General features: G+C 30.9%; 2 long non-coding RNA genes across 4 annotated transcripts; both read right to left on the reverse strand.

Moving 5' to 3' along the window:
* Positions 1-244: 244 nt before the first annotated feature.
* Positions 245-1,091, reverse strand: LOC130461136 (uncharacterized). The gene is made up of 2 exons (XR_008921516.1): positions 752-1,091; positions 245-625 (listed from the first exon to the last, which is right to left on the reverse strand). It is a non-coding gene; the product is annotated as an uncharacterized lncRNA (long non-coding RNA).
* A 3,732-nt stretch (positions 1,092-4,823) lies between these two features.
* LOC110791206 (uncharacterized) lies at positions 4,824-8,907 on the reverse strand. Of its 3 annotated transcripts, none has more exons than XR_008922119.1 (5): positions 8,451-8,907; positions 8,232-8,323; positions 7,025-7,359; positions 6,833-6,907; positions 4,824-5,375 (listed from the first exon to the last, which is right to left on the reverse strand). It is a non-coding gene; the product is annotated as an uncharacterized lncRNA (long non-coding RNA). The 3 variants fall into 3 exon arrangements; XR_008922120.1 differs by having other exon boundaries at positions 4,824-5,430; XR_008922118.1 differs by lacking the exon at positions 4,824-5,375 and adding an exon at positions 5,483-6,065.
* Positions 8,908-17,272: the final 8,365 nt, after the last annotated feature.

Raw genomic sequence — 17,272 nt, forward strand, 5'->3', positions numbered from 1 at the left:
AAGCTCACAACCGGTGCATCCTCCCCTCACTCTGACCCCTCACTTCATCATCATCACCCCGTAACAGGGCCGGCTCCGACGATTTGGTGGCCAGGTGTTAAGCTTATCAATGAAGTTCATGTGAGGCCCTCTTTGCTTCCAATAATAAACTGTCAGATACAGATACAAGAAACTATCAAATTTCCCCTTTTCCATGGATAACTTTTATGTGTTTTTTTTTATATTTAATTAAATGGATAATAAATAGGAAAATAAAGATGAACAATATTAATTCAAAATTTACATACTACACGCTTCAATTTTCAATTAAAATGAACAAATTCCACATACATGAACAACAATCAAATCAATAAAATTAAACCCAAATCTTCAACAAACCCTACCTAATTGACCAAATTCCACATACATGAACAACAATCAAATCAATAAAATTAAACCCAAATCTTCAACAAACCCTACCTAATTGACCAAATTCCACATACATGAACAACAATCAAATCAATAAAATTAAACCCAAATCTTCAACAAACCCTACTTAATTGACCAAATTCCACCTTGTTCGTTTCTACTCGGAGTTCCAATCCATCGAAATACACCGCCTTGCCATCGAACTTCGACAAATTTTCTGGGAAAAATTCGATTTCAAAACCCTAATTTAATCGAAAATTGAAATAGAAGAATTACAATTAAGAGCAACAAGTCAATAACATAAAAACAATCAAATCTTGAGGTTTTAGCATAAGAAAATTACCTGGTAGAGAGCATTGAACGGAAGAGAGAGAAAGTGAGATTCAAAGCCTCAAAGGAACGAGAAAAGGAATGTAGGTCGAAGATTGAACCGTTGAGTAGTTGATGAAGGTTGTAATTGACTAATTTTTTGAAATCAGTCAAATCACCATGGGAAGGAGAGAGAATTTGAAGAGTTATTTTTGGTTTCCTTGTTTCATTGTTTCAAGAAGTTACGGGGAAGGGAGAAGTATGGGAAAGGGAAGTTTTTTTTATTTTATTTTAAGTTTTAGCCCAGCAGTGTTTAAATTATTTTTGGGCCCCCAAATTTTGGGGCCCTGTGATGTGGATCCGACCAGACCTCCCTATGGCCGGGCCTGCCCCGTAATAACGCCTAAATTACATTTACACCACCTTTCTTTGATCTTTTCGATTTATTTCTAGCAAAATCCCACATCTGAAACCCCAATTCAATAAAACCCCCGAAAAAACCAACAAATTCAATAATCAATTGCACATTTACACTATTCAAACTACTATGTCAAGATAAATTATCTACCTTCTAGCCTAAACCCCCCAAAAAATATGAAAGTATAATTCCGATAAATTGTTAACGCAATCTAAAAAGGCTAGAATTCTCCATGTTAAAATTAAATCTGAAAAAAACTAAGTTTGCAGGTAATGAGAGATTGTTTATTTTTTTTGTTGCGAATGAGCCACAAAGGGCGGGGATGAGAATCGATCCCATGATCACCTGGAACCAACTGAGCTATCCATCACACTCGATAAGAGATTGTTTATGGAAGGGTATATTGATTGTTAGGATTATTCTATGTTAAACTATAATCGAGATTAAAATGAGAAGCCCATTCATAGTTGGGATTATTAATATTAATTTTTCCTAAAACTAATACGAGTATGTAACAGTATATAATTGTAACGTCTATAAGTCCAGAAATAATAGTTAGACTTGTTAGTTATAAGCTACTTTAGTAGTCAAGTAATTTGTAGTTACTTGTTATAGTAGTTACTAGTTGCTTGTTGCGTAGTTAGTTTTACACAAATTTTTTAGAAAGACCGATTTACGATAATATATTGTGTGAAGGTCTAAAAGGGGAAGGTTATTCGCACAAGTTCTGTTCTTTTAGTTATCCTTATTGATGTTATAAGTTTTCTTTATTGTTGTTATAAGTTACCTTATTTTCAAGGCTATTAGCTCAAATGGTAGAGCAATGTGCATATTGTATATTGTGTGGAGTCAAGCTCCACGTAGCCTATTACCTATATTACACTTGTACATGGGTATATTTTCATAGTTGGTGTTGTATTGCAATACTATTGGTGTTGTATTGGTGAATTGGTCATAGTTATAACTTGTAATTAACAAGCATATCACTTTTGTTTAGAGTCACTTCATTGTTTATTGTTAGGGTCGCATTTTTCAATGGTTAGAGTCACATTAATCCTTGAGTAGGGTAACTTTAGTCCTCGAATAAGGTCACTTATATCTTTGGTCCTCATATCTTTGGTCTGGTTCACTTTTATATTTGGATGTACAGTAAAATACCGTAGATCGGGGGCACACAAAAGTTTTTGTTAGTTTTAAGCTACTGATAAATTATTATTTATCAATACAAATCTAAAAGTGTGTAGGACAAATAAAGTAAAAAAAATTACTCCTATAACTCTATACAAAATATAAGTTATATAATTCTATACTGGACGATAAGGGATAAAACTAACAAGCTAATAACTAATGACTAGAATCGTAACTATATGACTATAACTTTCTAAGATTATAAGAATGCAACTATAATTATATAACTATAGTAGGGCTATACATATTAATAAATAGTTTTAAGAAGTTCATACAACACTCAGTCAATTAATGAAAATCATAACATCTTCACATCCTACATTATACTTTCATGCTTTGATGGACAAATAAAATGGTAAAACTTTGATAAAGAGATGGATGAGATTTGGTGGAGTTTAAAAGATGTGTGCCCCATCGAAAAGTGTTGGGAGTTATAGCACACCATAGTTATCAAACTTTAAAAGTCCCACATTGAATGGAGTAATAGTAAATAGTTGTTATAAGGTGGAATATTCTATGTTGGCCTGATCAACATGAACCCGGCCTGAAATTTGGCGTATTTGGGGAGATTATTCATAGAGTTAATTAGAAACTCTACCAAGTATTGCCATACATCTCACCCTGTCTCAAATCTCAATAGTATTATTCATTTCTCCCACAATGATAGAAATGGAATAGTGTGGGAGACAATCTATAAGAGGGAATACACTAATTGACAAACATTAGGCTAAATGAAAGCTAAAACGTTAGGCTAGATGAAAGTTCAAGCCTGAAGTTATGATGTTTAGTCTTGATTTGTCGGTCTAAAATCTTAATTATTACTCCCTCTGTTCCTGGAAGAGTCCATTGCAATTTTTTGGGTCAAATTTGGGAAACGTTTCGTTATAAGTCGTGTCTTAGGAACCGTAAAAAATCAAATAGATTAATCTTTTGGGTATTTACACTAATATAAACCTGGTCCACGCTAACTTAGCGTGGACCAGGGCAGATGAGTAATAATCTATGGTGGGAGTGTCACGTGCCTTTATTCAAGTATATAAACCATTTAAATTTTTTTTCTTCAGCTTTTGTGGTTTCATTTTCTGCAATTTCTCTCTCCTCTCTCAACTGCTCCCTCAACTTCTCTCTCCTCTTTCCTATGCTCTCTCAACTGCTCTCTTTTCAGTTTCAACAAAAAATTTTAGGTTTTGCATCGAAATCAAGTCAACAAATTACTTGAAATTAACTGTGTAGTTCGAATTTGTGTTACAATTGTGATGAAAAAATGGTAATTATCGATCCTAAAAACGATGATGTGACGATAGATCCGGCGAATTTGTGTTGTGCCTGCTTTCGGTATGTTTTAGAACTTATTTTATTATTTATTTGTTGAGTGATTTGAAATGTTTGTTGTTTTGTTGAAATTAGGGTTAGTGTTTCACATAGTTAGTATATAAATGATATAGTTACCTTTAATTTATGTTGCGAAATATTGTTTTTAATAGTCACTGAAATGGTCGTTGTGTTTATGTTAGTAGTAGTTTTTTACAGTAACTATATTTTTTTAAAAAGTTACTATAATGTTAAAACAGTAACTATATGTTTAAAATAGTTACTATATTTTTTAGAAAGTTATTATAAGTTAAAACAGTAACTATGTGTTTAAGATCGTTATTATGTTATTTACAGTTTATAGTCATTTTTTGGTAAATAATAGTTACTATACAATTACATTATGTACTATGTTATTTAGAGTATGTTTTCGTCCGCTTCTTAGATAGTGAATATATGATTATAATGATTACTATATGTGTACAATAGTTACTATATTATAATAGTCACTATATATTTTATATAGTTACAATATATTTGAAATAGGTACTATGTTTATTTTATCATGATTTGTTATCATATGTTTATTTTCTTCAATAGTTACTATATTATTTATATAGTTACTATATGTTGAAATAGGTAATATGTTTATTTTGTCATGATTTGTTACCATAGGTTTATTTTCTTCAATAGTTATTTATGTTTTATATAGTTACTATATGTTTGAAATAAGTACTATGTTAGTTTATTATGTTATGTGCATGTTTTATATGTTATTCTATATTATTAATGATATAGTTACTATATTATGGATTGAGTTACTATATTATTATCACACCAACTATGTCTACAACTCTGTGATTAAATGACAATCAATAATATTTATAGGTATTATATCTTGCATTATAGTAACTATATGTTTGGTATAGTTTTTTATGCATATTATAATGTATTTTTTATGTTCTTTGTTGTCCTATATGTTACTAGTCTAATATGCACGCGATGCGTGCGGAATTATATAAAAACTTAAAATTGTATTACAACCACTAAATATAATAAAAAATGTTCACAAAGTAGTAACATTTCGAAATAAAAATAGAATTATATTAAATTACACAATATATTGTTGTTAATTCTAGATGTCTCTGAAGAGACATAAAAACAGAATTACATTAAATTACACAACATATGAACATCTATATCACATAAGAATAAATTATGTAGCTGAATAAAAGTAATTATGAAGTGATAGAAACTTAACATAATGATGCTAACGTAAACCCGTTAAAGGCCAACATTGGGCTTAAATATTGAGCCCAAACAAAGAAGCTTTCAAAAAAGACAATAGCCTGAATACAAAACTCTACCCAAGTGTTTCACCTTTTTCTTTCATTACCCTATCTTTTGTTTTGCCGTGAAACTTGAAGGATGATTCAGCCGTAATTCCTGCACCAGAGGAGAGAGAATATAAGAATACAAAATGGCGGAAAAGGAAGTCACTAATCAAAATCCAAACTCGCAAGTTCATGACCACTCGGCTTCTCTCATGAAGCAATTCTTTAGTTCTTCTCCCTCTTTTCTCCATTGATTGTCTTCTCTCAAGTGCAGTTTAGTTCCAGTTTTTATGACATTGTGGACCGTCATGGATCTCAACCTCAGTAGTATCTCCATTCGTGTGGATCAAGAAGATGATAGTCTTTTGGTCACATCGCAGCATTGTCGATTTATGTTGTTCAGTTACCTAACCAGTCCACCAAAACAGATTTTGCTTAAAAAACCGCCAACCACAACAATAACTGCAATGAAGGTAAAAACGTAAGTGTAACAAAGTAACATACGCATAAGCAAAGCTGAAAGGGGAAAAAAAGATAACCCTCAGCCGCAGCTGCTGCTGGGAAAAACAGAAGAAAAACAACAGTTGAAACAGCTGGAATGAACAACCCATAGCAGCAGACTGTAACAACAGAACAAACAGTCTGCAAACACTCTAACACAAATCTGCACATATCAAAAGTATGAAAATCAAACTGCACCTGCAGCTGCTGAACCAAAAACTACCAGAAGAACCAATCTGCACATATAAGAAGTGCAGGTGCTGCTGTTTTCTTCTGTTTTTCCCAGAGTACGTTGTTGGCTAATGATGTAGCAGCTGCTATGTTCTACTGCAGTGTTCTGCTACCGTCTTAGAATTCATTTCAAACAAATCCATCCAGCCTATGAAAGCAAGAACCCTATTCTCAGGAACATCTTGAGCATAACCAAGAGTAGGGCCACTGGAAACCCTAATCCTATTATTCATACAACCCCATAGAAAAAAATAAAACCAACAATAATTATTCACATTGATAAAGGATACCCGCATCCTTTAGGTAACTTCAACTTCTGACAATTGAACAATGAGTCTCCTATCTCAGCTATCATCGCAGTGTCACTACAAAAATGGCGGAAAAGTAGTCACAAATCAAAATCCGAACTCGCAAGTTCATGACCACTCGTCTTCTCTCAAGGAAGCAAAATTCTATAGTTCTTCTCCCTCTTTTCTCCATTGATTTTCTTCTCAAATTGTTATTCCATAATTTTAGTAATTGTATTAAGTAGTAATTATATTTCAATCATTCTACCTTTTAAAAAAAAATCTTGACGTTTTTGATAGCTACTGAATTTGTGGCGTGATTGGTGGAGCAAAGTCGCAAACTAATGTGACTTTCCTTTTTCTTATTTTCTGTTTCAATTATGGCATGATTTTTGGTGAGTTAACCTGTATATTCTGCTGTGATTAAAAATATTATAAAATATAGGGGATATTAAATGTTTTTAAGGTGACTTAACTTTCTGATTCAAAGCCTTCATTGCATCTGTTAACTTGAGAAATGAATAGTTACCGCTAGTGATCCATTTCATCTATGCAATATATAAAACCTTAAAAATCAATTGTCCAGTTTATAATCATGGTAGCTAATGATAAGAATCGAACAAACAAAGTAGTTAATTAGGGGGAAAAGTTGTCACCTTTTGCTTAAAATCTTAAATATTTCATTTCAAATTTGCAATTGATCAATTGAATATGAAAATTGTATTAGAATTTCATCCAAAGCAGCAAATACAGAGCATCATGATCACAATCATAATAACCTCAATAAAAAAAGTACTCTTGTAAAATTAGAGAAGCAAGAAATGGAAACAATAGAGCAAATTTACCTGATGAGAAGTGGAAACAATAGAGCAAGTTCAGGCCATGAATTCTTCTTTACAAATTCAGCATCAACAACAAAACTATCAAAAATCAAAAGTCGGTCAGTTACAAACTTACAATTACCGTATCATCAAAAACCAAAAGGGAAATAGGAAATTCGGAAATTCAGCTAAAAAAGTTAGGTTACTGCTTCTAACCTAAGAACCGGAAATTCCGCTCGAATTAACGATTCCAATAGCATCTCCTTAAATTCCTGACTAAAAGAACCCGATCGACCTTCCCATGAACATTTCGTTGAATCAAGTTCTTAAAATAATAAGCAGCAGCTACTTTACCAATTCCTACACAGTTTAATCAAGTTCAAATTTTCAATTTTTTGAATCGCAATTAGAAATTCAACTGATTTAGTGCAGGAATCAAATTGATAATATGAAATAGTAGAAATGAATTACCGTTAACATGGGAGAGGAGAGAGAAAGGGAAATCTATCCCTGGAGAAACATAGGCTGTCAAGTAATTTTGTCCCAGTCTCCTACATAGTAAGAAAACATCCATCACATGTCAGATAAAACTATATTCTGCTTTGCCATGATGCTCTTGTGTTAAACACAAAGATCCAGTGAATATAATTAAAATTAACCTAAAATATTGATGATTATTGTCAAGGACCTCAAGTCCTCAAGGTATGGAGAATTATACAAATTAGTGAGGTAAATAAAATTCCAAAGCTCATCTGGTAGCAAACCTATAGCATCAATTTCATAGACCTTCAATTTCTCGGACATTAGTCACTATCTCCGTTTACACTTTGTACAGGAGGCTGCTCAAAGTTTTTAACAAAAATGGAAGAATTGTAGCTTTGCGATGACGAATATGGTTGGACCAACAGAGCAAGTTAGTTTCGCAAACAACCCTGTAAAAGGGTTTTACTTCTTACCAACTGGAATAAACTTGGTAAGATCAGTTACCTACGTACCCCCATCTAGTTCATCAATATTCATTAATCTCCGGCCAAGATTTAATTAACCTATACATTCTTGAGATCATTTTATTGCAGAGTTTAATAGTGATGCACATAGTTTGTTAACACACACCAGCTTATTAGTGATATTAGGTTAATTACAACTTAATTTAATCATCTCATGTTAACACACACCAGAATTCCCCTTCCAATGTACCTGATCAATCAATCACCAGTCCAAAACCCCAAATTCTACAATTATAAGTGATTAAGGCGGTGTAAAAGGTGCAGAAATTCACCGAGTAAAATTGCAGAGTAAAATTAAACTCACGGGATTAACTCCCTTCAAAATTATACTACAATTATGATTAGGAGACAAAATTAAATATGAACTAATAAGTAAATAAATATTTAGGTTTTGAAATTAAAGGAGTTCCACAAACCTCTCCTCTCACAGGCTTAGGTCCATTCCAAAATGTGTATGTTTCAATCACACACCTCCTTCTTTTGCCTTTGCAATCAAATCAAGCCACATCTGAATAATTGAAAATTGAAATTGAAGTAAAAATTGGGTATTATTACACCAAAATCGGGAAGAAATGTAAATTTAAATGAAATTGAAATATTTACAACAAAATTCGGGGAAAAGGAAGAATGATGACCTGGGGAGTGGCGCGAGGGTAGTGATGCCGGCGGAGATGAGAATACGACGGCGTCCGGCGATGATAAGTGATCGATGATCATATGTCACGTTGTACAGCTCAAAGATGAGTTTTTCGATGGAGAATTCCGCCATTAAAAGCATGAGAAAACACCATTGCTATTTGAGAGGGAAAAGGGTGAACCTTACCATCAATGATTTTTCATTGATCTTCGAAATTGGTTAGGGTTCTTCAGTGACCGGGGAAGAAGACGGGGGGAGGTTTGGGATGTGCAGAATTACCATGGAGTTGAGAGGAGAGAGAAAAGGCGTGAGTTGAGAGGAGGGAGAGATTGGGCGCTTAGTGAATCTCTAGGGTTTCGACCGAAGTCTGGGGTAGGAGGGTATTATTGTCTTTTTCTAAGGGGACACGAAAAGTGTATTTACTTATTTATCCTCAGCTGTTCCTTTATATAATAGAGATTAGTAATAAGAGTTACTATGTTATGATCACAATAACTATATGATAATAACAATAACTATATCTGCAACTCTACTTGTATATGACTATCATTATAATATTAAGAGATATACTATATATATCATGTATATTAGTAACTATATGTTTTTAATAGTTACTATGTTATCATTATGTTTTTTTTATGTTCTTTCTTTGTACTCTATGTTATTAGTAATAAAAGTGACTATATTATGACAGTAACTATATGACTATAACAATAACTATGTCTGCAATTCTGTGAGTATCTTACCATCGCTAAATCTAAAAGTTACTATATGATGCATAACAGAAACTATATGTCTTACATAGTTACTATGTTATTTTTTTATATTTACATGTTAAATTATTAACTTAGTTTATATATTATTGATTCAGAAATACAAAGATGATGCATCCAGAATTGAACTCCTGCAAATAATAACTTCCGCAAGGACCACAAAAGCATGAGAAGAAGAAGAAGAAAATTATGACAACAATGAAAACCAAGGACTTGGTACGTAGAGGAAGGAGATGACGCGGATGTGGAAGGAGATGAGGTGCTGGTGGAAGGAGGAAGGGACATGGACGTGGAGATTAGTATTTTTTAGTTCAAAAAAAATTTGAGTTAATGTGGTGTATTTAATAGATGCAAATAATTAGAATGTCGTAGCTAAAAACAATTAACCATGTAGTTATTGTTTTTCTTAATTACTGTTCAAGAGTTATAATTACTCTTACTTTTGATATAGTTATTCTTTTTTCTTTCAGTAATTATATGATATATAATAGTAACTATATAATAGAAAAAGTTACAATATGACCTCTAAGAATCTATATCATATGGTTTATTTTATAATATAGTAATTGTTTTTAGTTAAAAATTATTTTTCTATATGATATAGTTACTCTTTGGATAGATTATTTATTATTATCGAAATGATTACATTATTATTATTATTATTATTATTATTATTATTATTATTATTATTATTATTATTATTATTATTATTATTATTATTATTATTATTATCTAAAGAAATAGTTACTTTACAGAACTTATAGTTTCTACAATTTACTCATTTTGTTTGCAAAAATGAATATATAATTATTCTTATTTTTATAGTAATTGTTTTACAGTTAAAATTAATTTTCTATATGTTATAGTTACTATTTGGATTGAATAGTTATTCTTATCGAAATGACTATATTTTTTTTAAAATAAACCATATGGCTAAATTCTGTGACTTAACTTAATTTAGCAGTGATAGTATTTATACATGTTTTGAGTGCTTGAGTGTTTGCCAAAATGCCAAGAATTATGATGTGGTTAAAAACAAGTAAATCAGTGGTTGACTTGCAATTTGCAACTTTATTTGATTAAAGTAGTTAATTTGTTATGAATTCGCTCTAAAATGTCTACTCCGTATTAGTGAATTGTGCGATGTTTTGCCTTCCATGATATGGGTTGTGCTTCTATTTGGAATGTTAACTCGTTAAACTATCTAATCACATTTATTTTATAGGTTAATGTTTGAGTACATAATTTCTGAATTTTTATGTATTTTTATTGCATTAATGGCAGGATGGAGAAGTGGACATGGATGTGATAAGAAGAGATGTTGGCTTCTACCGTGGGATGTTGCTTGTTGCTGCTCGGTTGTTCTTCTTTATGTTGCTTGCTACTGTTATGTTCTGTTGTTGGTTAGATTAGCAGTTTAGCACTTTGTAGTATAGCATATTGAAACCGGTTAATTAGGGACTCAAATTGGTACGGAGTATTATTGGAAGTGGCATGTAATTTGCAAGTTAAACTTAATTTATTTATGAATGTTATTATCATTTGCCTTTGGCTCCTTCCCCATTTTGTGGTTGGCTGTTTGCATGCTTGGAGTATAGACACGGCTTGTAAAAATGATATCTATGTATGTACTTCGTTTCAGTGTTAAAGATTATTTTTGACATATAGGCGTGAATGAGTTATAACTGTCACTACTACTCTATATATTCAATCAATTATCCAAACATTACTATGTTTAAAATAAAATTTTCTACTTTGTGGTCAACTGAATGTATTCATCCGAGTATGTAACTGAATAGGCTGTCAACTAACTTATTTAAATCGTCGTTGTATGAAGTTCTTAAAACAGTGCATTATTACTTGTAGTTTCTATAAAGCTATAGTCAATGTACTATATTCCTACTATAGTATTCATAGCTGTATTTATTTTTTATTTTTTTATAAAGGATAAACATAGTTGTATAATTGTATTTATAGCTATGCATTAGGTTACTGTATATCATACTACAATAATTTATTTTGATCTACACTTTTTAATTAGTCTTGTATTTATTATTTTTATTTATAATTTATATCATGAAGAAGTTACAATGTACTTCTCTCCGTTTCAAAAGGTATTACTCTATTACTTCCTCTGTTCCTAAAAGACAATTCCACTTGTATGGACCCGGTCCACGCTAATTATAGCGTGGACCAGGGTGTTTTTGTAAATATCAATAGTGGACAGGGAGAATTTCACGTGACCTAATCCACCTCCTTCCCCTTCTTTCACTCCCACCACACCACCCCTCCCATTTTCTCTCTCCTCCCTTTCCCCCATGGCTTCCGAAGAGGACCAACCTATCTACAACAACTACGATTTCGACGATAATGATGATGACGATGACAGTGAGTGTCTCGATGGCGGTGTTCCTTATGACGATGTTGCCGTTGATTCCTACTCTTCTTCCGGCAAAGAATCTACCATCACCGGAGATTCCACCGCTTTTGCTATTCCGTCATCCTCTACTTCTATCTCCGTTGCAGTTCAATTCCATTTACAAATTAATTACATAAAATCAATCATCATATCAATTCGATCTACAAATCTCATGGTAGTCTAACCCTCAAATCAACCACTTTATCATACAAATCAAGCAAATTTGTTGTGATTCGATGAGATTGATATTGTATAGATTGTTTCATATAATAAATATTTCTATAAGTTTAGTGTTTTTGGGGAAATGGACTATGTTCGAATCCGTTCCGTTCCTATAGTGGATGTGAGTTCTGTAGCATTTCTTGTTGTTCTTTGGTTTGACTTGGTTTTGTGTTATTGAATTGATTTTTTGATGGTTTTTTTAATTACAGAGCAAGAAACCGAAGAAGGCTTTGATTACTTTTTGTAATCTTATTGAAATATTTACTCTTTTATATCATATAGTAACTCTTTTTATTCTATAGTTACTATTATTTATCATATAGTTAATGTTATCGGAAATAGTAACTATATCAAAAATAAGAAACTATAGGTTATGTAAAGTAACTATATATTCAGAATAGTAACTATGAAAAAAAAATGTCATTTTGATAAGAATAACTATTCTATCTAAAGAGTAACTATATCATATAGAATAGTAATTTTAACTGTAAAACAATTACTATAAAAATAAGAATAATTATATATTCATTATTGCAGACAAAAAGATAAATTATAGAAACTATAGGTTTTGTAAAGTAACTATAGCTTCAGAATAGTAACTGTGAAAATAATAATAATAATAATATACTCATTTCGATAAGAATAACTATTTTATCCAAAGATTAACTATATCATATAGAAAAGTAATTTTAGCTGTAAAACAATTACTATAAAAATAAGAATAATTATATATTCATTATTGCAGACAAAAAGATAAATTATAGAAACTATAGGTTTTGTAAAGTAACTATAGCTTCAGAATAGTAACTGTGAAAATAATAATAATAATATACTCATTTCGATAAGAATAACTATTTTATCCAAAGATTAACTATATCATATAGAAAAGTAATTTTAGCTGTAAAACAATTACTATAAAAATAAGAATAATTATATATTCATTATTTCAGACAAAAAGAGTAAATTATAGAAACTATAGATTCTATAAAGTAACTATATCTTCAGAATAATAACTATGAAAAAAAATAGAGTCATTTCGATAAGAATAACTATTCTATCTAAATAGTAACTATATCATATAGAAAAGTAATTTTAACTGTAAAACAATTACTATAAAAATAAGAATAATTATATATTCATTTTTGCAAACAAAAAGAGTAAATTGTAGAAACTATAGGTTCTGTAGAGTAACTATATCTTTAGATAATAATAATAATAATAATAATAATAATAATAATAATAATAATAATAATAATAATAATAATAATAATAATAATAATAATAATAATAATAATAATAATAATAAGGTAATCATTTCGATAATAATAACTAATCTATCCAAAGAGTAACTATATCATATAGAAAAGTAATTTTTAACTGAAAACAATTACTACATTATAAAATAAACCATATGATATAGATGCTTAGAGGTCATATTGTAACTTTTTCTATTATATAGTTACTATTATATATCATATAATTATTGAAATAAAAAAGAGTAACTATATCAAAAGTAAGAGTAATTATAACTCTTGAACAGTAATTAAGAAAAACAATAACTACAAGGTTAGTTGTTTTTAGTTACGACATTCTAATTATTTGCATCTATTAAATACACCACATTAGCTCAAATGTTTTTTGAACTAAAAAATACTAATCGCCACGTCCATGTCTATTCCTCCTTCCACCAGCACATCATCTCCTTCCACATTCGCGTCATCTCCTTCCTCTACTTACCACGTCCGTGGTTTTCATTGTTGTCATAATTTTCTTCTTCTTCTTCTTCTCATGCTTTTGTGGTCCTTGCGGAAGTTATTATTTGCACGAGTTCAATTCTGGATGCATCATCTTTGTATTTCTGAATCAATAATATATAAACTAAGTTAATAATTTAACATATAAATATGAAAAAAATAACATAGTAACTATGTAAGACATATAGTTTCTATTATGCATCATATAGTAACTCTTAGATTTAGCGATGGTAAGATACTCACAGAATTGCAGACATAGTTATTGTTATAGGCATATAGTTACTGTCATAATAATATAGTCACTTTTAGTACTAATAACATAGAGTACAAAGAAACAACATAAAAAGAACATAATGATAGCATAGTACTCCCTCCATTCCCTTTTGTTCTACCCCTAAAGAATGTTTGGTGTGGTTTAAGAAAACTGGAATCTTGGTTTGTATTGGGATATGAGTAATGATTGGGTGTAAATTAAAATAATGATTGGGTGTAAGAGATTATATATTTAAAATAAAGTAAGGAGAGAGAAAATATTAAAGAAATAAGATTAGTGGGAGATATTTTATTATTAATAACCAAAAAAACATATTAAATTCAAACCAGAAAAATAAACCAAATTTCGAACAAAAAAAAAATCAAGAAAAATCAAACCAGAAAAATCAAGAAAATTAACCAAAAAAAATCCAGAAAATCGACAAACCAAACCAAAAAAACCAAGAAAATTGACAAACCCAGAAAATCGACCCAAAAATGAACCCAAAAATAATTTATTAACCCAAAAATAATTTTATCAACTCAAAAATCAACCCAGAAAATCGCCAAAATCAACCCAAAAAAATCAACAAATGACAACCCAGAATTCGACCAAAATCCACCAAATTTCGACCCAAAAAAATCGCCAAAAATCTACCCAAAAAATTCGAGCAAAATTACACGAAGAAATTCGACCACATTCGAGAAAATAAAACCCAGAAATTCGACCAAAAAACAGAAAATTAAACCTTGAATTTCGAGAAAATTATATTCATAATCAACCACCAAATTTGACCAAATTTAACCCAAAAAATCCGCCAAAATAACGACCAAAATCAACCCAAATTTTCGAAAAAAATCACCCAAAAAAATCGACAAAAAAAACACAAAAAAAAAATTAATACCCACTTGATCCTTAGTATTACTCACGATTTTGAGGATTTAGAGGTCAAATTAGTTATGGTCGAATTTCACCATCTAAAGCCATAATACATGCGGCAGAGGTTTGGTTGCGGTGGTGGCGGCGATCTCGTTTTTAGATCTGAAGAACGGAGAGTTGTTTTGGAGTAGAGAGTGAAAAACGTTAGAGGAGGAGAGAAACGGAGTAAGAGAATGAAGAGAGAGACTGAGAGAGTAAGAAAATGAAGAGAGAATGAAGAGAGAGAGAGAGAGTAAGAAAATGAAGAGAGAGAGAGAAATCAGAAAGAGGTGAGATGGTGAAAGGGACGGGGAGTGGGTTTGGGGTATGGGGAATGTTTAAATACTTAAATAAGGGTGGTGGGGAAAAAGAGGGTGGAAAAAGGGTAGAATCTTAGGGTTTTTTGGTAAATAATGGGGAATCTTAGGTTAAATTGGTAAAAAACTATGGCTAAAAATAGTAAAGATTCAGTATGGGTAGAACAAAAAGAAATGCCAAAAAAGGAAATGGGGAAGAACAAAAAGGTATGGAGGGAGTAACTATTAAAAACATATAGTTACTAATATACATGATATAGTATCTCTTAATATTATAATGATAGTCATATACGAGTAGAGTTGCAGATATAGTTATTGTTATTATCATATAGTTATTGTGATCATAACATAGTAACTCTTATTACTAATAACATATAGGACAATAAAGAACATAAAAAATACATTATAATATGCATAAAAAATTATACCAAACATATAGTTACTATAATGCAAGATATCATACCTATAAATATTATTGAATTTCATTTAGTCACAGAGTTGCATACATAGTTGGTGTGATAATAATATAGTAACTCAATCCATAATATAGTAACTATATCATTAATAATATAGAATAACATAAAAAACATGCACATAACATAATAAACTAACATAGTACCTATTTAAAGCATATAGTAACTATATAAAACATAAATAACTATTGAAGAAAATAAACCTATGGTAACAAATCATTACAAAATAAACATAATACCTATTTCAAACATATAGTAACTATTGAAGAAAATAAACATATGATAACAAATCATGATAAAATAAATATAATACCTATTTCAAACATATAGTAACTATATAAAACATATAGTGACTATTATAATATAGTAACTATTGTACACATATAGTAATCATTATAATCATATATTCACTATCTATGAAGCGGACGAAAACATACTCTAAATAACATAGTACATAAGGTAATTGTATAGTAACTACTCCCTCCATTCCTTTTTGTTGTTCCCATTTCCTTTTTTGGCATTTCTTTTTGTTGTTCCCCTACTGAATCTTTACTATTTTTGGCCATAGTTTTTTTACCAATTTACCCTAAGATTCCCCACTATTTACCAAAAAACCCTAAGATTCTACCCTTTTTCCACCCTCTTTTTCCCCACCACCCTTATTTAATTAATTTCCCATCCCCCATAACCCCACCCCACTACCGTCACTTTCACTCTCTCTCACCTCTCTGATTTCTCTCTCTCTCTTCAACCTCCTTTCACTTTTCTCTCTCTCCTCCTTCCTTTCTCTGTTTCGATTGCTGATACCCTCAAGAACATCAAAGATGTTCTTCATTTTCATATTCCTCCTCTCACTTTTCTCTCTCTCCTCCTTCCTCTCTCACTTTTCTCTCTCCTCGTTCAATATCGCCGCCACCACCACCACAACTCCGCCACCGCCACCACCACCCGAAAAAGCTGTAGAATACGTATTATGGTTTTAGATGGTGAAATTCGACCACGAAAACCCTAGATCTAGAGTTTTCATGGTCGAATTTGACCTCTAAATCCTCAAAATCGTGAAATTGAGATCAATTGGGTATTTATTTATTTTTGTATTCACGTTTCAAATTTTTAGGTTTTTTTTTTGCGAACTTATGACGAATTTCTGGGTTGTTTTTTTGGTTGATTTTGGTCGAGTTTTTGGTTTAATTTTTGTCGAATTTTTGGTTGATTTTGGACGAACTTTTTGTCGAAATTTTTGTCGAATTTCGGGTTGAATGTTCTCGAATTTTGGTTTGATTTTGGTCGATTTTTTGGGGTTTATTTTGGTCTAAATTTGGGTTGAATTATCTCGATTTTCTTGTCTAATTTTTGGGTTGATTTTGGTTGAACTTTCTCGAATTTCTGGGTTTAATTTTGGTTGAATTTGTTCAATTTGGGTTTAATTTCTGGGTTTAATTTTCTGGGTTTAATTTTCTGGGTTTAATTTCTGGGTTTAATTTTCTGGGTTGAATTTCTGGGTTTAATTTTCTGGGTTTAATTTGTTCGATTTGGGTTGAATTTTCCTGATTTTCTAGGTTGAATATGTTCGTATTTATGGGTTGAATTGTGCTCGAATTTGTTCACGAATTTGTGAGTTGATTGAAGTCTAAATTTCTGGGTTTTTGTTGGATTTTCTTATTTTTTGGTTATATTTTAAATCGAATTTT

The sequence above is a fragment of the Spinacia oleracea genome, chromosome 5 (assembly GCF_020520425.1).
Source record: "Spinacia oleracea cultivar Varoflay chromosome 5, BTI_SOV_V1, whole genome shotgun sequence".
Lineage (NCBI taxonomy): Eukaryota > Viridiplantae > Streptophyta > Magnoliopsida > Caryophyllales > Amaranthaceae > Spinacia > Spinacia oleracea.